Source organism: Colletes latitarsis, chromosome 1 (genome assembly GCF_051014445.1).
Source record: "Colletes latitarsis isolate SP2378_abdomen chromosome 1, iyColLati1, whole genome shotgun sequence".
In the NCBI taxonomy this organism is placed as follows: domain Eukaryota; kingdom Metazoa; phylum Arthropoda; class Insecta; order Hymenoptera; family Colletidae; genus Colletes; species Colletes latitarsis.
In genome coordinates, this window is record NC_135134.1 from 54,141,676 (window position 1) to 54,169,535 (window position 27,860).

The 27,860-nt window shown below is 42.2% G+C and overlaps 1 protein-coding gene across 5 annotated transcripts in view; it reads right to left on the reverse strand.

Annotated features, from left to right (window-relative positions):
- Kek5 (leucine-rich repeat, immunoglobulin-like domain-containing kekkon 5 protein) overlaps positions 1-27,860 on the reverse strand; it is a 248,602-nt gene that overhangs the window by 40,231 nt on the left and 180,511 nt on the right. For 4 of the 5 annotated variants that reach the window (XM_076769744.1, XM_076770614.1, XM_076771446.1 and 1 more), the window contains one exon: positions 22,322-22,474. The gene's annotated coding sequence lies outside the window, so the exon portion shown is untranslated. Of the gene's footprint in view, positions 1-21,891; positions 22,194-22,321; positions 22,475-27,860 lie in introns of all 5 variants that reach the window. The other variant, XM_076772280.1, reaches the window with a different exon arrangement.

Genomic DNA, 27,860 nt, shown 5'->3' on the forward strand with positions numbered 1-27,860 from the left:
AAATACAGTTTCTTTCTGCAGTTAAAATTTCTCCGGAGTGTCGTCGACGGTTATTCTTCCACCCGCGATAGCGACGTCGCTTTTGTTAGTTGAATTCGACTTCCGGTCACGTTATTTCGGTCGTTTATTTGTTTCTTCTCGATTGAAACGCTATTTGGGTCGGTAGAAATAATTGCAGCTGAAAAGATTGCTCGACGGTACGAGAGGAAAATGTACGAATCTGATTTCCATGAAGCACATTCCACGATGACCTCAAATTCATTTAATTGTATCTCTAGCGGAGCTTTTTCCCCAACTTTTTGACAGTGAAAATCGCTGGAAGTCATTAACGCTGACCAACGTCATCAAACTGAATTAATCTGCTTACAATAAATCACCGTTATAGCTTGTAAACTTTTGAACGACGTATACTATATAAAATAATAGTAATTCGATGCGCCAGTTCGCGATTAATTATTTGTATTTTTGGCAATATGTGCATAAAATATCCTATAATTACCTGTATAATGAAAACCGAGATGATTCTAAATACGGGCAAGAGCGAATATGCTACTTTCCATCATTTTATAACAATTTAATTTGATTTCCATAATGCATATTGTTGTGATTAAATATCATGCCGCCATTTACTTCTTTTCTTTCTGTCAGGCTTGGTGTCTCTATCAGAGAGACTCGTAGCTGTTGAATCCCTCTGCGAAAAAAGTTTGGCACGAATAAACATGCACGAATAAGCCAGCCAGGCGAAATCCTTTCTATCGATCCCGTCCTAAAGTGGAAAACTTCTTGAAGACATTTCTAATAACAAACAAACTAGCGCAGCAACTCTGGCCGCGGGTTTTGAAGCAATAATGTTCCACGTTGCACGAATCTTGTTGACTCGCGTTCGAGTTTCTAAGAACGGTTTCCGTTTACCCCGACCACGCGAACGAGTGTACGATTCGTGTCGTCTATCGCTGTTATATCGATGAACAGCCACGACACTCTCGATACAAAGTATCATGTATTTCTTCATATCGAATTTTTTAATATCAAACATAATCGACGATCCTAGAAACTCCATTAGCGATTATTAATGTCGATAAAAGTCACAAAATTCGCTCGAAGGGTTTTAACAAGCGTAATAGACGATTTTGTTCCAGAAATCGACCTTTTTTATCTTAATCCGACGCCGAGCGTCGCGTGTACCGTAAGGAGCGATAAGGCACGTGCTCGGGATGAGTCGTCCAATAATGAAAATTAAAATGAATTGATAAATTGTTAGTCGATTAGAGCAACCTTTCGGATCATCGTCGATGCAATATCGCGTGAGAAATAATTTATTAGAAAGAGCTCAACGAACCGAATTAAAGTTACTTCAGATATTAGGAAATTTGAACGCCACGTATGTTAAAACTTTTTCTACTTTTGCAAATAACTTTTTACCCGAACCGAGTTAAACGGATTTTGTGTGTAGTTTATGTTCAAGGCATATAGCAGGGAGTTGGTGCCCTGTTTCGAGGATGCACCGCTTTAAAAAGATGGCCTACTTCAGCACGCTAATGACATAATTCTTCCAGATAACCGTGTCAGACCCGCTGCAATGAAACAATAGTCATTGTAGGAATTGTATTCTCGCGCGCTTTTAATATCCACGAAATCAATTCATTCAGAAATATTCAAAAAAGGAATACGATATTAAAGTATTATCTTGTTCGCCGCAATGGGTGTATGAAATTTAATCTACCTCCGTAACATATTTTAACACAGGGTAGAAGTTTTGTTTCTCGTATTCTGTAATTATTATGGTACTATAGAAAATTTTTTCAACGCAGTTTTTAATTATTAAGCAAAATGTTACAAATCGATCTTTCTTTATACGCCTAGTGATTAATTCAGACGTTTTTAACAACTCCACGGTGTTTCGCGTTAAATATTATATCATTCCCTAGAATTTTTCACGCTCGTTAATTCGCGATTCTCGTTACGACCCTGGTTTTTATTTAAACGATCGATAAAATAGCACGTGCGTCTTCCGGTCCACTTTACAAAATATTCATATTCGTACATTATTCAGAGTTGTAACACACATGCACATTTATAACGTACTGTGATGCTAAATCGTGGAGCGATTGTCAAAGGATCGGTGTAATTTTTATTTATTTACGAGTGAAAAATGTACCAGATTCGTTTGCAATAAACATCAGGAACAACGAATTACAAATTCGAGTGAAACTAGAATGATATTACCATTATCACGTTGTTATGAAAGCTGCGAGAGGTAAATATAATTCGTAAAATTTAAATACACAAATTTTAATGTTTAATAATTCATATTTTATCTTTTTCTCGTGTACGGGCGCTGTGCACATATTTAGTACCGGGTTAATTTAACACAGTTTGTTCAGAGAGGGCAGATTTACAAATTCCGGAGCAGAATTCAGGACTAATTAGATGAAAAATGTTTCGCGTGTACAGAGGTTTTCAAAATTTAACGACCCAATTCTGATAATTTTATTATATAAATAAAAATGAGACGAGTGTGTTATAACATCATTATGGGTCTGATAAAATAATTAATACCAGTTATTATGGAAACGCGTCTGCTATTTATACGTTAAAGTATCACAATATCCCGATCTTATTGATTTAATATATTCTGCACGTCGTTTAATTAATATCGAATAATGTTGCTTTTATTACACAACTACTAATGATAGTCTATGGCAAATATACAATAACAAAATCTCGAATATATTCACTTTAATCAACTCGTGTCGTTTATTAATTAAACATATACAATATGGGGGAATATATTTTCTGTTTTAATCCTGCTGCTTATAGAACACTTTATTTTAAAACCTCCGTTCCCAGATATATTTGAAACGTTACATTTTTTAAGGTTATTATCAGACATTATAAGTTTTTATTTGATGGCTGCGAAGTCCCGCTACCCCTTGATGGTCCACGTAACAGAAAAAGGTTTTGGTATAGCGAGCGTCGAGCCGTAAAATGTATAATCATCCTGCATTAAACACGATGCACAGAGAACATCTTCACCGATATTTTAATTCGATCAGTCGCGAAATATTTATTCTTCGCGGATGGGGCAATCGTGCTTGTACGCGTATTTCTTTTCATTCGTACGAGCGAGGCCGTGGCCGCCCACGCATTCAATTTGACTTCTAATGACGGTCGGCGTAAAGGCCAGGGAAAAGTAATAACCCAACAGCCGTAAAATTGTTCTTTTGTATCGTGTAACGAGCGAGTCGTGTACTTTTGAATTACGATCGATACTATTTCATGCCGCGGGGGCGGTAGCGCGCACCCATCGCCCGTTTCTTTTTTCTCGCGTCGCATTAAAACCCAGCAGCGATTTAATTACGTACGCCATCTTTCCATCGGAGACACATCGGTGCCAGGGAATAACCAGACGCGTTAGCGAATGGACGACGGTCGTTGGTCCGGTCGCGGGCAAATTCGTCGGTGGCTTTTAAAGCCGCGACGCGTGTCCCGAAGTCGATGCAAATGGAATATCGATTAATACTTTAACGCCGAGCTTCCTTCCCCCTGCGCGGCCACGGCGTTCGTTTGATGTAATTTATGGATGCACCGACGGGGAACACGATGTAAAATACAAAGCACGGTGGCGGTCGGTTCGAGCAAGAAAAAGGGAAAACAACCACCGGGACAGTTTGCGCGTTCGAAGGCAAAGGATTAACGCGTCGCAGCATGCGGCGTTACGCCGCGATAATTGAAACACGCGGATCGCGTTTGTTATTCCATTATTCTCTTTTGTTAGGCTCGTTCGCCATCCGCGGGGAGCATTCGCCGGGGGTGGAAAATTGAAGGCGCGTCGGGACCTCGCGAAATTTACTAGTATACCTCGCGTCTTGACTTTTACGGAACTCGACTTTTAATATACGAAAACGAGAGAATTAATTGGATACAGAGAACCCCTTGAAAACATTTAATTCACCTCTCGTGTCGTTTAGTTTGTTGACAGTGTCTCAACATCTCGTATTCTCGAAGATGGTAACCTCCGTATCGTCACAGAGCCTTCTTAGGCTTAGAAGCCTTGTACCGCATCCGGTATACATATATGTAGAGTTCAATGCTTATACCGCATTCAATGTATAGAAGTCGGTATCAATACCGCATCCAGTGTGTAGGGATCAGTGGTTTCGTGAGATAAGACGCTAGATGGCTATGCAGAAGCATTATACCGATGATAGCGAAACAGATCGACATTAACCTTCAGAAATATCTAACCCAGACCAGCATACACGAAAATGTAAAATGCGTATCAAAAGTTTTACGTACGACACCCCTTTAGACTCGCCTCGCATATTTCAAATTGTGGGAGGCAGATTCTTGATCGTTGTTACGTTTTATTTGGCAAAAAAGGTGCCTACCTACGTTCCGTATGCAAATTGGAATGCATACGAATGAGTATGGGAATGGGAAAGATCACTTTCTGCGGCTTAATTAGGGGTAGGTACGATAGAATGCATAATTTGGAATTTCGCACCAAATTGGGTCAATCTCGTCCATATAATTTTTTTATATTTTTGCTGAACGATGCCAATTATTTACGAAGTAAGTTTATATGCAACCCTTGGTGATTCTTAATTTTCTAAAACACGTAAAACTTGCAGTACAGTCGCTCAGAAGAATCTTCCGAGCCGTATGGTAACAAAATTTGTATCTGTGCCCTAACGAACGAAGTTACGTGATTCAATTTCCGTATGTATTGAACTTTATTTCCCTCCTGGTCACGGATAACCAACTTTCCGAACTTGTTGTCGATAAAACTAGATACGATACTACCCGACTCGAAATTTGTGACTATCACTAGAGTTTATGACAGTTAGAATACAAGACAAAGAACTTAGTTAAACGAGTAAAATCGCTCTCATCCCTGCCTGAATCATCGTTCAACCTGCCCATGAAAAAAAAGTACCCGTTAAAAATCTACACCACGAGGGAAGGATCGACTGCAGAACGACGAGCGAAAGCTGTTCACCGCGGAACAGCCGGATTAACGAGAATCGTGTCGGCGTACGCTTCACGTAAACGTCGCTTTTTAACGGCACGCTGACCCCTTTCGACGTTAACATGTAAATGGTGCGACGCGTTAAGCCTCCTGTCGCTTAATAAAATGACAAAATATACTTCAGAAACTTACTACACTTTATCTAGTCAAAATAGTTGCATAAAATTCAACATAAATTGCTTCTTACAGTGTCGGAGTATATTATAATCGAAAACAGAGATACCTTGGTTATCGATCAATCTTGAGCAATTTGGTTATTGACATACGGGTTAACCCACAACGGATAAAATACGAGCAATCTATTGTTGACTAAAAATTGGTATGCAGTACGAGAACCATTGTTAGCCGATGATAAAACACTTTAAATTTCGGTCAGCCGAGTTTTGCTTTTGAAACATAAACCCGGGGTGAAATATCAGCGTATAATAGGGGACTACTGTAATACGAGTTAATTCGTGTCGAACACGTTGGGCGTCCAAGATGGACACAGTATCTCGTCGGCGTCGCGGTTCGAGGCACGCTACGAACCTAAGCGCGCTCGAACCGAGTACACGCGCAGCAGTATCGGTCGAATGGACGGCGTTTGGGCGGAGTGCAAGTCACTCACAGCTGTCCTCCGCATGTGAGCACGCATGCTAAGCATTAATCATATCGAGAACACCGTTGCTTCCCACCCAAACCCGCATCCAACCCCGTCTCCTCTGACGCTCTGGCCAGAGCCACCCTCTCCTTTCCACCGTTTAAGCTCGTTCAGCCCTCGTACCGTCCACCGATCATGCACACGCACGAGCCGGAGATGCACTGCGCGCACGTACACGGCCTCGCGGTACAGTAAGTGCACACCGTGGATGCGCTTGAAGTTGGGCTTAATGACGGTGTCAATCATGGTCTGCGGTCCCGCAGACTTTACCCGTTTTCGAACACTCGACGAATTACCGATTCCTGGCGCTCCTTTCATCGCAATGGCCGATCTTTGTCTTGCAGTAGCGGGGATAGAGCAAATCGCAGAATTAATTGCAAATTTGGTCGGTGAATTAACCTCTTCCCGTGGCATTTAGCTGGACGAAATCCGGGCCCAAACGGTAGGCGTCAACGCGCGGTAAACAGACCAGGCTGATGTTAAATTGCTTTGTAAAAAGATTAGAAGAATCGCGACTATAAAAATCTTCATTACGAGTCAGACTCGTTAAAGTACGGGAAGGGGTTAAATAAATAATCGCCGGCCAGATCGCGACACGGTCACTGGTATTAGCCGTCGAGTTTAACGGCTGAATATATCATAATAACGTAAATCGTAACGAGCAAACGTAAATAATATATTCGTAATACGAATATATTAATGTAATAACGCGGTATATCCGACGTGCGGACAAAGTGGAACGGAAATCCAATAAATTGTTTACAATTGCCGGGTGCGTATGACGAATAGAAAGTTTGGTTTCGTTGTCCACAAACGGTGTTATTAGAAACGGTTCCTGTTTGCGGTAAAACAATTTCGAAATACATGTAAAGCGCGTTATCGTGTAACGGGTACATATTGCTAAATGCCACCTGCGGTGCTCCAAGGCGCAATTTCGGACCATGTTTTCCCATAGAATTTAATTTAAATTATATTCGGTGTCCTTTTAATCAATTTCAGCGCGCGCTTGGCCTTTCAAACCGTCATGTTTGATCGATCACAGCAGTTGAATTCGTTATCCTCGGCTGTTTATTTTGATTTCAATATTACGATTCGACGACGAGTTAATTTAGAATTAATAAACGTTACTTCTGCGTTGATCTCATCGTCATCTCATTAATTAAATTTAAATTTGTTTCTTTACTCCTATGTATACCCAAATATTATCATTAAATAGATAGTTCCAGACGTAGTAAATTCCTTTTTGACGTACAACGTAACGTCTAAGAGGGCGGATCTCGCGCGAAAGGGCTGTCGAACAAACAACGGAGCACGATTATACGGAAGAGTGCCTTCCGGTCTGGAGAAAGCATCCCCCTGTCGTAAACGGTCGCGTTTCCATCGTTTCTGGCCATTTACTCGACACAGATGCGTACGGTTGATACACGACGCGCGATAGCTTATGGCCCTATCGTGCCCGTAAAGTGCCTTTATTATGTTCGCGCGAGATCCACGCGAAATTGCGACGAGCTTCGTCCCTCGCTGCTTTTCGAAATTGCCGCAGCATCGGCAAGAGTGCCATTCGATCGAGCCGCTGAATGCGAATCCCTCGATTCGCACGTTCGTATTAACTGCGTCGCTGTAATGGCCGAACCGTGACAGAAATTGGCACTATTGCGGAGGAAGGGCGTGGATCCGCGCGGAGGGAAAGCGTACTCCTTTGTGCCCTTTCGTAAACGCACGTTCAGTGGACACTTGACGATGCCGGAAATACGTAGGTGTCGCGAAAGGATCGATAACAAGCATTCTCGACGAAACGTGACGTAACAGGAAAGTTCGTGCATGTGAGAAATGTCGCTAGAAAAGATGGTAACGTTTGCTATTTCTCTTAGCTAGTTTCCGGAGCACAAATGGACAATTATTCTGATCAGGAGAGCAAACAAAGAGCGTGGTTTAATATCCTTTAAATAATAACGGATTAAAATAATGAAATGGCACACCGATAGAAACGCCAACGACCGTGCATTGTCGACGCGCGTTAAAATGAATCGCGTGGCTTTCGCGGCACGCGAAGACACGTGCTGCGCACGCGACTTTCCTCTCGAAGAGCTGCGTGGGCGTGAGCCATGAACGCGCGCGCGTAAACGTGCCCGGAGACCAAATAACCCGAGTCGGAAACTCGTGTTGGCTAGACCAGTCTAGACACTTCTAAAAGCGCTATCCATGGCTCGCTGCTGATTATTTATGGTTATTTTATCGTCCAGCACAAATCCAATATATTTGCGGGGGCTGGAATCCTTCGTTCTCCTACCGATAACAATTTGTTTCTCTTGACAAGATAGTTATAACCACTACAAACAACTGTATAACGTGCAATTTTGTTCAGAATGATAATAAGGTTGGAAAAATGATTGCAGTCAAAAGCTTCATCAAGAATCCTGGTGACTGTCTAAGTTTTAAGACTACATATTAGGACTGTTAGATTTGTAATCGAATCCCTTCTAATTCCTGCTGAAACTCCATTTGAATCCTGCGTTGATATAGGAACAAATCAGCGACGTGGGAAGAATTTAATTAGTTTTAAAGAAAAATATGTATTAACTAACAGTTTACGCTTCCCTGGATGCAATTTTCGTGTCTAATGCAGAGGCGTAGCGATTGAGATGGTAAATATTTATACGCGAGAAGTACTTAAAATGATGATCAAAGTCTGCTTCCAAGAACTTTGCAGCAAACATACCTATCGTTCGAAGTTCGTAATTAACGATAGTCTTCTGACCGAGACCTTTTATATTCAGAGTTTTAGCAAAAATTTTCGAACGATCGCGTTGCGTTTGTATTTCGACGGTTAATCAGAATGAGCTAATTACTTTCGAATAGTTGCTTAAAAGAAAAAATGTCAGGACGGTGAGAAATAAAAGTACTGGGAACGGTGGTCTAGGTTTCATCCAGAGTCTGCTAATGGATTCATTAGTAAGGTTACTTAACAGGCTCGTGCTTAAAGCACGAGGACAAGTATGAAGTTTGCGGGAAACTGGGATTTCACGACGATGATGAAAACCCTTTAGTGGCCACTGCGGGCAATGTCGCCACATATTTCTAATTATTAAGCCGTAACATATATCATGGGCAGTACATTAACATGGATGGCCACAGAGACCCTGCTTCTAAATCGTAAAATAAGAATAGGAGTAAAGGTTAAAGTACGGAATATGTTCTTCATTGCAACAATGCAATTTTTTAAATGGATCGATGTCTTCGTGACATCCCGTGTATAAAAGTTCCAGAGCAAAACGTTCGAAAAATTGGACAAGGTATTTTAAGTTCCTCTCCCCATCGAATAACATTTTTCGAACGGTACCTTGACATTTCCCATTTGAAATATCTCATAAAATATTCATTTTGCGAACACTACTCTAAAACTTTTATACGCGAAACGTCGAAAAGAATCGATTTATCTAAACGAATATATATGGCGCAATTGCACTTTGCATGTGCATCCTGGCGCGTATAATAAACGTAGGCTTCGAGGAAAGATAAACTTCGTTACAACGTCTGCTATCTTTGTTTCTATTTTGTAAAGGAAATATGTCTTATCAAGTTCTTTATTTGCGGGGATCCGTGAAATAAGACCGACGTTCGTTCTTAACGTTTTCGAATTTCCATAACGCGGTTGTATCACCGGAAGGAATTCCGGCGTCGTAGAACATCCAAATGCAAATTTCATATTTATTCCCATTAATCTTCTTCACCCTATTCAACGTACGCCCGAAATGCAAGACGTCACGCGAACCTCCTACGAGCGTGTCAAAGCGTGTAATCTCGTTTGCCGTTCATTCTGTCGGGGGTGGACGAGACGCGACGAATCGCGACGAACCGCGTGGAAACTTTGATGCTTCGCGATCTGTCGTTTGCGCAAACAAGCGTTTCTCGTTCATCAGAGAGTGAGAGCCCGAAAGGAAGCGGAGAAATTGAAACTATTACCGTCCTGCTTCGTTATTACGGCTCAAAAGAAGCCCTTTTTACCTCTGGTAAATCCACTCCGTTAGCATCTTTACGACCACACGGTATGGAAAGCATAAAGCAATTTAATAGGTTGACTGCCGTGATAAAAGTGCGTGCCAGTCCCATCGGGCAATCGTATTCGAAGTATAGAGAACGTATAATTTTCACGAAGCGATGAAGTGCATTCGATCATGCTAGCCTGTGACGTAATCCATGATCGATAATCTGACTTTAATCTCTTCTAACGTAATCTTTCGCAGATAGTATCTACTGACAATGCACGTTAATCACATAAATATATATATTTAGTATCTATATAAATAAGAGTGGAACTTTGCGATTATTTTTAGCATAATAATTTCAAGACTCGAAAGCACGAGAGAATTTGAAACGAGAAAAATCAATTTATTTTTATCCCCAAACCATACAGACCCCTTGAAAAGATATTTTTATGCGAACGTGCGATCTGTTTACCTGCGCGCGGGAAAAAGGTACGCGCAAACCGAAAGCAACAACAAAAGAACGTAACACTTCCGGGCGCGATACATTTTCATACCTTTTTCCCTACCGTAACGCGTCGTAGATAAAATCTCGTCGACGAAAGCCTAAAAGGCCTGGGGAATAAGAACGCATATACAGGGTGTTCGGCCACCCCTGGGAAAAATTTTAGGAGATTCTAGAAGCCAAAATAAGACGAAAATCAAGAATATCAATTTCTCGATTGAGGCTTCGTTAAAAAGTTATTAAAAAAATAAATTAAAAAATTTCAAATCATTTTGAAAAAATTATTTTTGGTTGCGGGGGTCAATTATAATCATTTTTGGTGAATAGACATACCCCCGAAATCCTACGCACTTTCGAGAAAAAAATTCTTTACCGAAAATATAATGTCTGACCATACCATTGATATGTTTCACTGAAATTTCATGCGTATCTTTAAAACATCGTAACTCCTGAACGGATTGGACGATTTTAATGTTTAAAAAAGCAAACTACGCGTATTTTGATGGAGAATATGTACAAATAGCAAAAATATTCGAAAAGTTGGTCCTTAACCCCGCAAAATGAAAAAAACCCCCTAAAAAGGGTCCAATTTTCAAACAGCCATAACTTTAATTGTGAATATATTTCAATGAAACTTTTTTCTGAAGTAGAGCTCATGGGTACCTACAAAAAAGTATTAGACAACTTTTCTGTAGGGCGTCAACCAAAATGACTAAAAATGAAAAACGAATTTTTAAGAAAAATCGACAGGGGGTAGGTGCCTAAATTTTTCGGCGAAAATGAAAAGTTTCAAATCGTTCTGAAAAAATTATTTTCGGTCCCAGGGGTCAATTACAATCATTTTTGGTGAATAGACATACCCCCGAAATCCAGCGTATTTTCGAGAAAAAAATTCAGTACAGACAGGACTTTAAACGTTAATAACTTTTTAACGAAGCCTCAATCAACAAATTGGTATTCTTGATTTTCGTCTTATTTTAGCCTCTAGAATTTCCTATTAAAATTTTTCCCACGGGTGGCCGAATACTCTGTATAGTACGACAACAAAGAAGTTAAAAGTCTTAGAAGAAGAAGTTCTATAAAACGCCATCGATACTTTATAATATCGAAATTCTATTATACGTGTTCTCTGTCGATTCGCGACACGCATATCTGCGAGCTTCTCGCAAAATGGAGTCCATACGACATCGTCTCAACCCCTGAAAATTACAGTGCCGGAATTATTAACCCTGTCAGAGTCGAAGACGATCCTGGAACGCGAACGGGTTCGAATATCGGATGTCGCGTATCTCCTGTTTCTACAACGACAGCAATTCTCAACCTTCCCATTTCTTCTACATCCGTGACTCGTGTCCCAGTGGGACGTGTACTTGTTGAGAATCCCTGCGTTACGCCGCCGTAAGAGGGATGCAGAAGACACTGGTGCACGTTAACGGTTGAGCAGAGAGGGTGTATTCAATCGTAAAAGCATTGGTATCTATATGCTAGCAGGTAAATTCTTTAGAATGATCGGTGCGTGCTGTGTGCACGTGCAAATATTCTCTAAAAAAAGGGAACGATCGCGTTTTCGTCGTAAAAGGAAATTCGAAGTAGCGGCGGGAATCTATAGCGTTGTAGATCGTATTCGCGCGACGCGCGGCTGTCGGACAAAAGACAACGTTTATTCTCCATCATTGTGTACGTTCATTGTTTTTGGTCGTGTGCACGAGGGAATATCAGGACGTTCGAGGCGCACAATAAGTCTGAGATTTCTATACGAGATAGGGCAACGACCTCTTCTGCCTGGAAAATATCGAAAATGTGTTTCTTTACAAATATTATAGTAACAACGGAGACAGTATGCGTCGTCGAAGATTATATTTTCTTTGACGTTTGCTGGAAAGAGCTCGAGACGAAACTCTGTGATTTTAAGATACTAACGGTTTTCAGCAACGGGACGATCAGGATAAAATTGTAATTACGAAATTGTTTCGGCACACGTCCGGAAATGAATAATAACGAAGAGTCATGATCGTCATAACAATACGATACGATAATTAATAATGCGCTATCGGGCTTTTAAAATGTAAGTGGCGAATTTAACAGCTGAAACGGCAGAGTTTCCCCGCCGCGCTGCCATAATTATTACGGTTTTGAAGCGAAATAACTCATTGTGATTAATTCGTTGGCTCGTAAGCATGCATCGGGAAAACGTTGCTGGATTTTATTAATAGCCGGGGCTGACTGGCTGGCCTCGAGGCACCATAATGCCACTTTCAATTTGCAGGTTGACCATCTATTCGTGAGTTAATATCCCTTTTGACCGGCGTACCGCTGTAAATTGGGCTGGAATAAATAATTTAAAAAACAGAAGTTTTCTTCCATTAAAGTGTCGCACGGAATGGAGCGAGGTAGGATATTACTGTTTAACTCCGACAGGCTCTCTGCCAATATTGGAACGGCTCGCACCGAGAACGTCAGTTTTGTTGCACATTTTACAGTGACGAGAGATTCGGTGCATATTCTTTTCAACGGAAGAAGTATATTTCCCGTTATAACTGCCCTTCGTGGGATTAAAAAACGAACGTGCAGCAACGTGAAAATAAGCCTCGATCATAGAGAGATCCGTTCTATTATGTGTTCGCATATTGCCATTTAAAAAATTTCTGTTAGATTCTTTTGGAACGTTACGCAGGAAGAAATAATATCCGCATCACAGTTTACTGAATTTTCTTTCCAATGTTGTACGACCGTTCTAATTGGACTTATCCGGGTCATCCGTAGATTCTTTTTCCGTGGAGTTAATATCCAAACACCTGCCACCTGCAACACTATACACGAAAAACGAACAGCTTGTTATAAAACATCGTAGCAGTGGTATCGTATCTTCCGTTACGATTTTAATATTAAAAAAAGTTTAACGGGCAACAGTGTACAGCACGGTATAGCGCGTGCTTTATTACGAAAGTTTTTGCCAACACGATGTGCTTTTTCCATATGGAAATGATTTTTACTTTTCTTCGTCTAATTAAAATTCGACTGTGCGAAGCAACCATTATGGCTGATCAAACACGAGTCGTTATATTTTTGTTTAAAAGGTCTGAATGGGAATCTTAATTAGAAATTAGATTTATTAGAAACCAATAAAGGTAATAAAGACATTATTCCTTATCTGTACTTAAAATATAAATTAATATTTCCTGTGTATTTATTTTATATCACTATGATTAATTCAAATTCAACGGTATTGTATTATTACGATGATCGCAGCTGAAGTGAGAAAACAATTATAAAAGGACCGTTCATAATGATATTGATTAGCTATCAAAGAAAATACGAAGTAGATACAGAGGCGGGCGTATCCAGAGAACCTCTTTGTATTCAGTGGTTGTATCGTACAGTTGTACAGATCGTTAAAGTGTATTTATATTCCCGTTTAAATTATCTAAATTATGTTTAATGAAGCGCAAGCACGTGAAAAGCTTAACAGTATATTACTGCGAATAGTTCTGAATAGGATCCACGCTCCAAGTGGTCGAAACTTCAACGGTTAATTAGGCACGTTCTCTTATTCTATTGCTCTCCTGCCCAATAACTGAATCACAACTTTCGCGATAAGTACAAGTAATTATGCAAAGTTTATACCAAAATTCTAAAGAATCCTAATAGAAGGATCGTTGTAAATAACGTTGAAAAAAGAAGGAAGCTTACGACAGTTTGGATCATAGTGCGTTCCGCCAGGGACAAGCAAATAACCGTGATCAGCGAGTCCATCGTCGGATCGCCTTAACGTATGCAAAGCGATGCTCGGCCCTGAACGATGTATCGAACGATAAGCCAGCAGATTGCTGAAACGCGTGGGCGTCTGTGCACGAATAGAGCTAAAGATGAGGAGCAGCGCGTGGTGCTGCATGCAACGATAGCAATTGAGCTTCGGGACCGTCTCGAGCAGGGGAGAGTTCCCAAAATCGTACCACTTAAGATACTTTATCTTATCTTCCCCGTTTGTCACTAATCCGTAAGCAAATATTGGACGCTAAGGAGATTAATTCAAATTTATTTTACGCGTGGGTTTGCTGGGCCAATTTCAAATAATTTTTAAAATTCTCGAGCAGCAAAGAATTAACGCGCCATCGATAAACGGGAGACAGAAGAACACGGGGTATATCTCGGTGAACTAAGTAATTGCGGTCGTTTAATACCGGGACGGGAATAATACTGTCACTCGGTAAATTGCTGGCACGATGTTTTCTACGAATCGATTTATTAGAGTTTTTGCTTTCGCGTTTTATGGCGAGATCGTGGTCCAACTAATCACGATTCAGGTAGTTATGATAGCGTCGAGATAAGGACGTGGCAAACGGATCGAGAATCGAGGATACGGGAAAAACAGCAACGATGTTTTTAAAATTTGTCGTGTCTGGTAAATAATCAGCTTGATGCACACTATGAAAAATAATAGATTTCCTCGTGTTTCGTAGAAACAATCGTAGACATTTCGCAAATGCGAGTTCATTATGCGATAGCATTTTTCGATGAATCCGTAATTCCTCATCCACAGTATCGTTCGACGATCGTGCGCGTTAATAGTGATCAACCAGATAGTATAATTCATATTCACGCACGTGCGAGAGCCGGTCCTGATAGTAAACGATGCCAATGATTTACCGCCGTGTCGGTACACGCGAACTACGGGCGATTTGTTTCAACGTTACGGTTTCCCGGAGCAATAAACAAAACCGAGTGCGTAAAACGAGTGCGTGGCTACGAGCCGAGCGAAATTATTGCTTGGCCTGATTAATTAATAAATTCCACGTCGTTCTTCCGGCAGCATTTCAGCTATTTTATTGACTCGAGATCTATACTTATTGAAAATAACATGAATTTTCCAATCCTTAAGATTTCAATTAGATCTATCAATCATCAGACAATTATTTAACGGCTGAATAGTCTACGGAAAGCAAATAAAACGCTTCGTGGAATATTGATAAAAGACCGTCACGAATTAAGATAAACGGTGTCGCGACAGTTTTAAACGTTAACTAAATAATTACGCTCGTTAATTACAGTAATCGATGAAAGCGAAGAAGTTTGAAACACCCATTTTAGCTCGTTATTACTTATTATATTTACAAGCGAAACTCGAACTATTTTAAGTATTTGATCGTTAAAGTCACATTTCAACTATCAAAGTCTAAAGCACCGCGGAACTTTTGTACGTTGAACGATTTCGCTTTCACGTCAAATAAGAGACTGTTCGATTGGCGCTGATCACCTCTCAATGTTCAAATAGCGAATAACTCGGTTCCCTCTCCTCAGACAGTTTCCGGTATGAGTTAATAAGGCCTGATGGGTTATTTAAATCCCGCGCGAGCGTAGGAAACGCGGGAAAGCAGCAAGGAAGTTAAATTATTTGCAATGGAGTTTCGATTATCCGATTTCCGATTATCAGGAGCTCCGCTTTTATTTGAGGTAGCACGGTCTCGAGCGATCGGGAACTCTATTACGGATAATCGACGTTCCACTGTATTGGGAATCTAAGTTTTTCCTACGGTCTTTCCCAAATGTTCTTTTTCCGTGAAGTTGGGAAACGAAATGATTGGCAACGCGAAATTAAGAAAACAATTTCGACTGTTTACCTACAATTTACTTCGTGAAAAAAAAATATGCAGAATTGTCTCGGGTAACGGGTAGCAAATTAAATTTATTCCAATATTTAAAATCATTTTTCTGATAGCATACCGTCGAGGCTGTCGGAAAAATTCCACGCGAGAAAAAGACAACAAGCACGGACAACATTATAGTTAATTGCAGAGCCAAGAACGCGAATCTGAAGCAGCGAAAACATAATCAGCCGTCGCGATGGTGGAATCTTTGGGGCGTCGTTAGGTTTTTACTCCTTTTGGCGAACTTCCGCAATATCGGGGCGCGGAGTTCACGCAGGAAGTCGCGTTCAGACTCGCATTACACGGACAGTGGTCGGCGAACTGACGCACCGTAATTACCACGGCAATTACTGCCGACACATTTCACGTGTACGTTGTGTACTCAAATTTCCGTGCTCGTCGCTGAGTGCCGGATAAATGAACAAAAGCGACCGAATGTCGTTCGAAATTAGACGAAACATTCAAGGTGGTTAAAGTCTTTTTAAATTACGATACTCCTGGTTAAAATAGCTCCGAACTAGACAGCACCGCGAAAGAGGAAACTGATTGCTTTCGGCAGGCAAAGCGAAAAAATACGAACGTCGAGATGTCGATCGCTGAGTTTGGTTAATTTCGGGACGTCGAAAGTCGCCGGGAACGAAACCAAAATGGATGCTCGTCTGATTGGCTGTTTGAAATCTAGAAACGACGGAACACATATCGACCGCGGTCCAACAATAGCAACCGTTCATAATTCTCCATCATTGTCAGCTTTCAATTTGCGCGTTTCGAATTTAATTCCGACTACTTTCACAGACCGCGCAACCGGCAGAGGCGCAGCGCGCCACCCATTATGGAACGAAATAATAATGATGTATTATCTGCAGTTACAATGGATACTGGAGGGTTGAAAATTGCACTGAAACACGCTTTTGTGTTCATAATTAATGAACTCCCTCGAGCTGTACGGTTCATACAAACTTTCATCTTCCGAATGATGGCCAGTCGCGTTACTTAGGTAACTTGAACATCTACGCTCACGAATGCAGACGCAGACCGGAATTATAGCAACAGATAGCAACCCCCTCGACCATCCACCGTCCATAGAAACGTGAAAAATCTCTTATGAGCAAGAAACAATCACCATGAACCTATATCTAGAAAATTATTAAGCAACGCGATCAGTCGTGTCTCCACCTTCGTCGATTTCCACCTTTAACGTGTCTTTGATACGTTGCGATTCGTAACGTTGGAAGTCAATCAAAATGCGTGGGTGGTCAGCGACGTCCTCCCGGTGTCAGTTTGATTCGTTCGAAGCAGCTCGCCATTTGAATTTATCTTTCACCCGAGGAACAACTCCGTCCCGATTTTTGTCACAGCTCGCGCGTCGAGACACGTACGAGCAACACGATGCCTCGTTCGAGCAAATGACACTCGTCGCGTGCGTTCGATACGCCGCCGTTTACAAAACACGCGAGATAGTTCCGTCGCGCGGGGGAACAGGGACGAGAAAATAAAACCGCGTGACGGATTTATACGCATTTGCCAAACATGCTTTACGAGCTTCGCGCTTTTTTTTTCGCGAACGGTTCGATGGCGTCGCGTTTCAATTACTCGTCGCGCGCGTCACCATGAAAGTACAAACTCTGTGATTACGTGCAATCACCGGGCGGGCGCACACAGTCGCCAAATTAGCCGCGGGAAGCGCGAATAATGTCCTAATTATGAACATACATCAGCGGTCGCGTGCAGTCGCCACGGAAGTATGGTTAATGTATAAATCCTTATTATTTATTGAATATTTATCGTTGGATCTATGCTCGTTACACAGAGGACTACGCGCATTCCCCAACGGCTGGCGATTGCGTACGCTTAGATTTCGTTCGCGATAAAACATGCATGTTGCTCGTTCGGCAACGCTCGACGCGAGAGAAGAGAGAGTCGTTGGTTTCGAACGATTAAAATCTGTCGGCAACTCGACGCGGCCACTCGTGCCTTAATAGGCGTTTAAGTGCTACGCCGAGGCAGAAATTTTATTGCGCTAATTGTACCAGAATATCGCCGTGTTACTCCGGCTCGGACGCGGGCTTCTTGAAACTGAGAAACTCGAATTAAACTTAACGACGCCTTCGGCGAAAGGGGACGCACGGAACAGGGCTACAAAGTGGAAAGTTCATCTTATCGAGTGCAGTGTTTTTCAGGTTACCGTGATAAATGCGAATGTGAACGCGATACGCTTCATCGTGATGCAAAAAAAAAAAAAAAAGCAAAAGGGTCGTGCACCGTGCTGTACGAGATAGAAATTTCTTTTTTAATTGTCTATAACCGTCGAAATTGATCGCGTTTTTTTTCGTTTTTTTTTCCAGGAGCCCTGTAAGCGGATCACTCGAATCCGTATTTCGAGGCGGAGAACTTTTTCCGAAGGATAGGGAAGGAGTTACGAGTTGTTTGCCGAAGCGGCGAGCAAAGAAGTTCGTCCAAGTGGACGTGATTACGCGAGGAAAACGAATAAGAGGAGGCCTGTGAAATGGGCTGGGAGGGGGATGGCGGCTGATTGCTAAAAATTACCGTACCGTACAGATAAGCTCGTCGATCTAGCGTGAGATTGCGTCTCCTTGTTAGAATTTGTAACAGCTGCCGCGTCCTGGGACATCTGCCCGAACCAGTCGAAACGCTCCATGTTGCCTCTCCAGATAAGCAGACTTGGAAACGATCAAACTTCGGGTGGAACGTGAGTTAATTTGCTATTAAAAAGTACACACCTCGATAGTAAAACATTTCTTCCCTGGACCACCTAGCGTTGAATTGAATTTTCAGTACGAGAATTACTGATACGTATAATAGGAACGATTTACGTGGACTGTTTCGCGCAACCGGCACCAGCCATAGAAAAAAATTTCATTACGCAAACTTGAACGGTATCGAACGGTGCGTAACTTGTTTAATATTATAATTACATCGTGATAGTAAAATTTTTGGAAACACGCGGGGATATAAATTTTAGTATTGGCTGGACTACCATGAACGAACAAGGCTCGATAAATCCTGCTTTACGACCTAATCTTAATTAAAATCTGACTTTAACATGTGGAAACTCGCGATTGAATTATGCACAGGATGACTCGATCCGATAACTAGATTCTTCTCGTTGTTATGACGTTATAGGTTCCGTTATCGAGTCGATATAGCGTACGATCGAAATTTAGTGGCTTTCAACGACACCGGCGAAAACGTGAACGCGAACGTTTGGTCTTCGAACGAAGAATACGTCTCGCCATTGGAACGTATTAATCGTAATATTTACCCTACTCGTCTCGCTGGCCAATTTATTCCTTCGGCCATTTTGCCAGTCATCGAAAGCAACGAAGATATTCAAGCTGCCTATGATAAATGGAACACCCCTTTACGGGTCTGTAACGCGGGCGTACAAAAGGAACACGGGAGCGGGAAGTAAATTTAAATTTATTTCGCTGGCAACTGACGTGCGCGTCATAAATGATATACGGTCGGGATGGGGGAGGGAGGGGGGGGGGTTCTATTTATTTAACTGAGATTTCACGGACGTTAAAATTCGTGGAGTTCGCGCTGTCTGATTCCACGTTGTTAAACGGAGTGACGTGCTCGCGTTTCACTGACAATTGTTCGACCGACGGACCCGTTCTCTGAAACAGTCTGTGCCGGTGCACGTTAATTACGCGGTTTACTTCGACCATACTTTCGGTTACGATAATGGCGAAATTGTCATGGTGATCGTCTCGTTGATTGTCACTTGTGTCTTGTTCCGTTCGATAAAAATTCACACTTGCACGGATGGTTGGGTAGTATCGGTGATGTTTCGCGTCGTCGACGAGATACGACTACGAACCATGGAATAAGAGCATTTTTCCAGAAACTAGCGGGGAGGAGAAATAGAAAGATGACAATTCAAATGGTTAAAGGTTACGGTAGCACGGTTTCCAGAGTGTACTGGTTCAATCGGAACGATTAGGGAGTCGCAACAACGATGCATTTCGTTATTGCAACGTAGCAAGGATAGGGGCAGGCTGTATGTAATCGCTTTTAGCTGCGGCTATTAACTAACCACTGACGTCGATGATCGGTAGCGCTACGAGCTAATCGGAATTAGCTTGGATCATTGGCTAAGTACAAGGCCGGTAGATACGGTACCAGCGTGAAGGTAATCGCGATTAGCAGACTCCATCAATCGGCCGCAATGTCGATTTTTCGTTAGCGATACGTATTTCTATGAAAGTCTCGGGACCTATTTACCCACTGACGTATTTCCGCGCGAGCGTATCCCAGTTTCGTTTCTCCAGTTACGCTCGTGCGTATGAAAAGGGAGCGAAACAGGGTCACCGGATGTTTCCTTTCAGCCTCTGATACGTTCCCTGTATCGTGATCAACGCGTCGCTATCTGGCCATTTCAATTTCTATTTCAAAATTAGGTTCTCGGCTCGTTTTATAACAATCGCCATTCGTAAACGTTGCAGTACAGACTTTTCAACCTGATAGCATCGCCCAGTCTTAGCATTGATTCTTCTACATTTCGATAAATCGTATTCCGTTGGAAAGTCTCCTCCCTCGTTGGTCCTTTGGGCAGAAAATGGTCCCGGCTGGTAACAGTTGCATCGACAGGTTTGGCTCGTATAGACATCGTGTCCTTTGCGCGACGTGTCGACGGAATATTAGATGTGTACCGAGCGACATCGAGGCGAGGACGTTGTAAGCGGAATTTACGGAATTCGGCTCGAATAAACGGCTCGGAACGCACGTGTGCCTTTGGGACGAGCAGACGCGTATCGGTCATAGGTGCAGCGACCGATGCTGCAACGGATCGCAATCAACATAACGGCGAAATAAACGTGCACGTGGGCGTTCGGAATGGCGCAAACTGTGAGTGACACGTAACGCGTCGGCTCATCTCGCGAATTGCTCTGTTACAATGCACGCGTATCACATCCGTCCAGGTACGCGTCACCCTTTTCATGGTCTTTCGAGTCGTACGAGTACGTTACTCTTGCTATTCTTTGTCGTTTCCCCAGCATTTGATACGAGATAAAGTTGCGTCGATATAGAGTTTCCATCGAATAAAGCTTGAAGTCTTTGAGACTATTGATATTATTTTTTTTAAGGTCGAGTGCATACAGATTTTAAAAACGAGAACAAAGTCCTCGTAAACGTGGAATAAAAAGAGATCCTTCAGACTTTGATAAGCCTTGTTGCGTGACCCATTTCTGCAGTTAAAACTGTTTGAGCTGATTGAGTGTCAATTGTGTTATATTGTTTGGAAAAGTTAGAGATCTGCGCTGGTACGGTATCGTGATTCTCCAAGAATGTGTAAAAAAACTGACAAATCACAGATAAGTCCTTTGTTCTGGCAACTTACAATCTAATGGAAATTATATTAAAATATCGGACGCTTATCCGACGATTGGGTAAAAACTGTGTCAAATAAGCGAGTCAAAGTAACAAAAGCGTAAAATAGAACAATCCCGGAATCTATTAAGGACAAAGGATAAATCAAACGATTTATTCATTTGTCGCAAAAACGCAGCGCAAAGAACGAGCATGAAAGCAAAGTAGAAGACAAATGGAACAGGATGTAAGCCACGTTCGTTATTCATGAACCGATATTTCTATGGCTGGAAAAACCAGCTCCGTCGTCATCAAAATATACACTGATCTTGGTAGTAGAGGATACCCATGAGAAAATAATGATTCAAGGATCGAATCAAAGCGGAATGAAATTTCACTCCCGATCAATATTTATTTCCAAACGGATCTTCCGGTTTTTCTTCGAGCGCAAATAATCCGGGCAACTTCCATCCCTTGGAAATTTAAATTTCGCCCTTCCGAGCGCCGCGAAGTTACGTATCGATTCGCGCTAAAAATACTGGTATCGTTCTCCAGGGACGCCATGGTTCTCGATAGCCCAGGTATAATTCTACATTCTGGTAATTCCGCCATTCGTTAACCGCCTCCATTTCGTTGGAACTGGCGGTCGTTGCAGTTATGAATTCTAATGCTAGCGCGAACTGCGCTCCGCGGTGCACTGAGTCTTTCGGTAATTTCGGTCTCTCCGTAGTCGAGCGCGCGCGTATACGTACAGTGGGTAGTATCGTCGACCCTTAACCGTCTCCTTCTCCGTCCATTGCACCCAAAATTGCGTCGCAGTCGCTGTGAATCGACAGAACGATAAGTTTCGTTGCCCTCCATGGCAGGTTGCTGGAGACAAGGTCTCGATTTGCAACCCGCCAGGAGCAGTATGGCTGTTGAAGCCCGTCGACGGGTAAATCCCAGCACGCCCACGCCCACTTTGCTGCCGCGAACGCAACAAAACAAACGTCGATGCATCCCTTTTGTAGCGGACTCGCGGGGGTCTGATTCCGCGTGCTTCTTGGTCGATTGGCTGCTACCAGAAAGAGGTCGGATTGGTGTCGATGCGGGGGAATCCATCCGAGTAGGGTATTTCCGCGTGCTCGTCGAACAATGAACCGGGAATTCGATTTTATAGAACGATGGAATGGATTTACTCACGTCTATCGAGATTTCCGTGGCGGCGCGTCGTCGGTGCCTCGTCACTTCCTCCGCGGATCGATCGCTGATGGTGCATCAATGTGTCGCTCCTGATTGCTGACTCGAAGATTTCAGGTTGTGAGTAGCAACGGCGATCCCTAGGCACGCGTGACACTGAAACAGCCAAGATGGATAGTTCGCCATTAAATCACGAGGTCGGACAGGTTTATGGGCGTGATCGATATCGGGGACTCGCGAGCGTCGGCCTTTTTGTCGCGTCCACCCCCTCCCCGTGGGAGTATTATTAAATTCCTGATACCGGCGGCCACCGTCGACGCTGTCACCGAATGATAATTAACGCGAGCTATACATTTTTTTATGGCAGTTTTAATTGCGCGGGCGCGGCGTGTAAAGCGTCCACTTTAATCAGGTCGAACCAATTTTCGGCTGCCAGGGGGGTTCCATTCAAGTAAACTTCGGTGAAACTTGCCAGGGAGTCCGAGGCCTGCGCGATTAGTTTTTCGCCTGGCTGCGGGCGTCATTTTAATTTCGTTCGACCGCCAGATGACGATCGAGTTAGAAATACGAGAACTGGGTCAGAAGGGAAACTGAGCTTTTTTAATAAATTTTTGATGTTGATAATAAAGATTTGATGTTTTAGGTTTCTGGGTTATTTGAATGAAAAATTGATTTTTTTTATTAACCCCATTTGAGGCCGTATATAGAATCAGCTGATGCAGTTTAAATTAATACGTTGATCGTTAATTTTTAACGACTGCTGGAATGTATTCTCTTTGTGTCATTTTAAATCCATCACCCATCTCGAGGGGATGGGTTTCAAAAAGTTTGGAAACCAGTGGTCTAAAATAAATATCTGCAGCACATTTGCTTGAAAGCATTTCGGTACACGCTTCGAAACTGTCAAAGGGAGGATATCGAGTCACGAGATATCCCATCTTAACCGAATAACTTCGAACCACGAGATATCTCTACTATGAGTGCGAAAGGGTAAATTGAGGATAGGTCCAAAAGTAGATTTGACTATATACGTATATGCAACATTGTAATGAATGCAGCTAAAACTTTAACGAATCACCAAATTTCTGCCGAAGTACTAGTTAAAAAATTGTTATTATATTTTCAAGAATAAAGTTAGCCATTGTACTAGGTCGTATGAATTGTACACATTCCGAAGGACTGGAGGATTGAAAGTTGGTATAAATAAGCTTTTTAATGCAAGGTGATTAACAAAAGTCAGTGAAAATAGCAGATCCTTTAAGAAATCTGTTTATCATTGGCATGATGGTTTTGCTAATGGGGGTGATTATGAAGAAAATAAATACAGGTAACGGGGGAGCTCGTTCCGAGGATTATTTTCCTGGTTCTCTCATTAAAATATCCTTATTTGAATCCGAGCTATGAAGGCGAAGTAATTACTTTTCATTCAACCCTCGTAATAACTATGACGCGCAAATAGAGTATTGTGAGAGTTGCCAGTGTATTAGATTTTTAAAAACTCTCAATTATCTTCAGCTGCCTTCAATACGGTTAATTACACGTTTTAGAAATACCCTTTCCGAGTCTGCGTCAAATTGCGGACATTTCATTATATTATATCAACATTATCGTAGCGAAATTGTAGAAAATTCTTTTATAATGGGCTCTGAACCGTGAACGTTGCAATACTGTTCGTTTAAAAACAATTCTAAATTACCGAGATTGTTAAGTTTACTTTCGATAACAATACGAGGCAACCTAGAACTGTAAACGTTGCAATCGTGTTACGAGTAAACACCACACACGCTGAACTAAAATTGAGAAACTATTTAGAATGCGGTGGACGCTCGCCTACAGAAATTGCTTTGTCAAGCTTGAAACCAGCTATTGGAAAATCAGCTTATTAACCATAACACGAGCGGTGCAATCTTTCCAAACATCGACGGGACGTGGAAAGAAGGGAAGATAGGCGCAACAAAGCAGAATATGAGGTCAATCGGACAGCGAACGGAAGTAAATCAATGCGTAGCAAAATGAACGAAAGTCGATGATAAAAGAAGACTGATTTACGACGGTTTATCGCCGAACGGAATGAATGGAAAGGCAGTCCATCGAGTCTATCGCGGGAAAAGTCTGCGGGATTACTACGTTGCGTGTCGGAGTAACTTTACGAGCATAATTTGCCTGGTCGCGATAAAAATGTCTGATCGGGTCGGAACACGACGTCGAATCTCTCGAATCGTAATAACGGGTTCGTAAAAAATTATGTTTTCTTGCCACGTTTTCTGGTCGCGCAATAAGGGTCGCGTAGAATAAATAAATAGATAGAAGCATTCTCGCCGTGAGAGCGCATTTTATAGGTGAAAAGAATCTCACACCGTGAACATCATTCAGGGGCAATCTTTATAGCTTCGTGCGGCAGCTTTTTCCATTCACAGAGGAAGAAGATCGCGCGGACAATGGGCACGTAGAGCGGTTGGATTAAAGATAACGGGAAAAACGTTTAGTGGCGTCGACATCTAACAAGCCAGACTTCAGTCTATCCATAGCCCCTCGAATCGAGCGTTTACAGACGTTTGAATCTCGTTTTACGTCCGTCGAAACGTACGCGCGAAATTGTCTGGGCATAGATGGTGGCCCTCGTGTTTCAAAGTCGTCTTGAATTCAGGATGAAGGAGCACGAGACGCGTGGAACTGGGCTGGAAGGAAACCAGAAAAAACGAAAAGGATACGGTCGTCTGGTTGGTCGAAATTCAAAACCCTCGATCACAACGGACAACGAGGGTAGCGTTAGATCGCACTGTACTTACGTGTACGCGAAACCGTACTTACGGTCCCCGTGTGCACGCAGTTGTTCTCTAAACGCGTCTGAGGGAAAGGGGGCGCGCTTAAAAGGGTGGTTCATCAGCGCTGCGAAGGTGACGCTACGTGTACGACTCCTATACCGGGTGTATCGAAATATATCACGGTTAACTCTTTGCCAAACGCGTAACCACACTCGATAAACTTCTATTCGAGGCCCAAGTTTCAAAGACACATTTTCCCTCTTCCTTGTTCCTTCAATATTTTTCTATTTTTTAGCCTTCGTTCACACGTTCTGTGTATTATTAGCGTTATAAAGCGAACACAAAAGGCAATCTTTAGCATTACAAATATGTAAATGGAGATATTGTGCATGTGAATGAACTTCTCATGCATGGGATGTGAATGACAAGTGCTCGGGGTTGTGCAGAATAGATCGAGTGGCTGTTGGAGTCAAGGTTCGGTGTCGAGCGAAGTGTGTCTGAGGGTAAGAAAGGAAGTATATGGCACGAGTGTGTACGATAGTTTAAGGGCGTGCTAGTCGTCGAGTCTGAAGGTGTCATTACCACATATTTATTTTGTCTTTACACTGATAAATTAAGAAATGCATTTGCTAGGATTCTAAAGGTAATTTCAAAGCACGAAACCGAAGTTTAACCCCTATTATCCGAGGTTATGGCTGGCGATAGTGGAACACATTGTATAAGCGACACGTTAGTCTTTAACGTGCACACCTCCGGTGTGTTTGCAAGTTATGTATCGCGTTCTTTTGAGTACACCCCTATTTCTCTGCGACGCCATTCTCATCCCCCGACACTTTTTATACGACCCTTCTTTTGCCTTCTGGCTCGAGTCATCTTGCTCTTTCCCTGATTGTGTGCGGATGTGTTCGCGTGCTTCCAGACTCTTAAACAACCGCGTCGCGCGGTTACAATGGAACATTATGGAACAATCAACGATGCATGTCGGGGGACCGTCGAATGAAAGTGTCCTCGTTCGTCGCTAAATTAGTCTGGATTGTGCCGCAGCCAATGATCTCTGCGGCTAGGCGAAGATTCCGTTCCTTCTTCCGCAATTATCCTTTCTTTTAAACGTGACTGTATCCTCGTCGAATCTTTCTAGCGATTCAAAACGCACAATCGGCGTGAAAAGTAATATGAAAACTCTGTACAGCTTCCGGTGTCTAAAGCATCTGCAGCGTGTCTAATGGTTAGAGTGTCGGTTTTATGCATTTATGGAATATGCTAATATAGAAAATATACACTAAATGTATGCAGAGCATACACACGTATGCAAAGTGAAATGTTAATATTATTATATTAATCTAGGAAATATATATTCAACGTACATGTTGTGCGTATTAACATTTCCTGTAAAGAGTAAGGTTCTGGATCGAAACAAAGCATCGATTCGACCGATATTGTAATAATTTGCAATTTTCTGCGGTGAAAAGTTTCATGCCGACGGTATTAGGAGCATTAGAGAATCAAAAAGTTGTAGTCCCCGGGCGGTGCGTTATGCGAACTATTATAATCACTGGCTACAGCTAGTTAATTTCGAATGAACTTGTTTAAACTTCTCGGAACTCTCTGCTCCGGTTTTTGCTCATTATTTTTCGCAGGCTGAAGTTTTTCACAATTTAAATTCTACCGATATTACGTACCAATCTATTCTTCGTCCATTTGATTCAGGATAATAGGTTTTTGCAAATACAGTATCGATATTATTCAATACTATCTACGAATCTAAAGGATGAGTTTGCCTATTATTTAGGCAAACGTTTCCAAAAGAAAGCACAGTAGTATTTCAAACTGGTTATTACTTCGAAGTTTGCCAGGAAATCCGATAATCACTGCATTTCTCATTTCGCTATCATTCTCATGCACCCTCCATACGTACGGAGCGCCATAACTTGCGTTTCATTCGAAACAATTCAGACGCGAACGATAACTTTTCGGCGAGCATTCCCTCGTGCAACGGCGATAAACGAAGTTCGCTTTGTCTTGAGGCTGGCGTGGCATAAGATACAGAGTGGCACAACAAGGTTCACGGACATCCGTTATCTGGAGCACCGCTATCGAGCGTCGAGGAACATCGCTATTGAACCGCAGTGTAAGACCGCAGAAATCATCACGGTTACGGTGGAGCAGATTTCTTAGAAACGAACTAAAAAGAATACGTTCCCTGTTAAAACGATACAAAATTTATTCTAATTATACTTGTTTATATTTTTCATTGTATCTTCATGAAAGAATCGCGAATTGTACACGATTTCCTGATAAAAATAAGTCCAATCAGGGGCTCGTTCTCAGACGCGCATGTCTGCGAAATTGCTAAAGTAAATTCGTTCGGAAACAGTCGATCGCGATGTTTGAAATCTCTACAGAGAAAGTAATTGTATCCGCGATATTTATCGAACAAAGAATACACTAATAGAACGAAACGTTCCGACTAATCAACTATAAGTCGAGTGCACGTAACGAACAAAGAATTTTCTTTCGTTCGATTGTATTTATTGCGATTGCTTCGTGAAAACACTGGGAATTATCAGAGGGATATTTTACGGTTTCTGTTTTCATTTTCTTCGCGGAAAATTGATATCTGGGATCGTTCAGCAGCGTTTTGTCAGTGTCTGGCAGATTTCAGATGCTGTGGTCTCACGAGATGCAACGTGACCTCTGAGCAAAAGCTATTTTTCATAGCGCGCGAAGGGGAACGCAAACTACTTATGATAGGGTCTGACGAAATATGGAGCATAAGT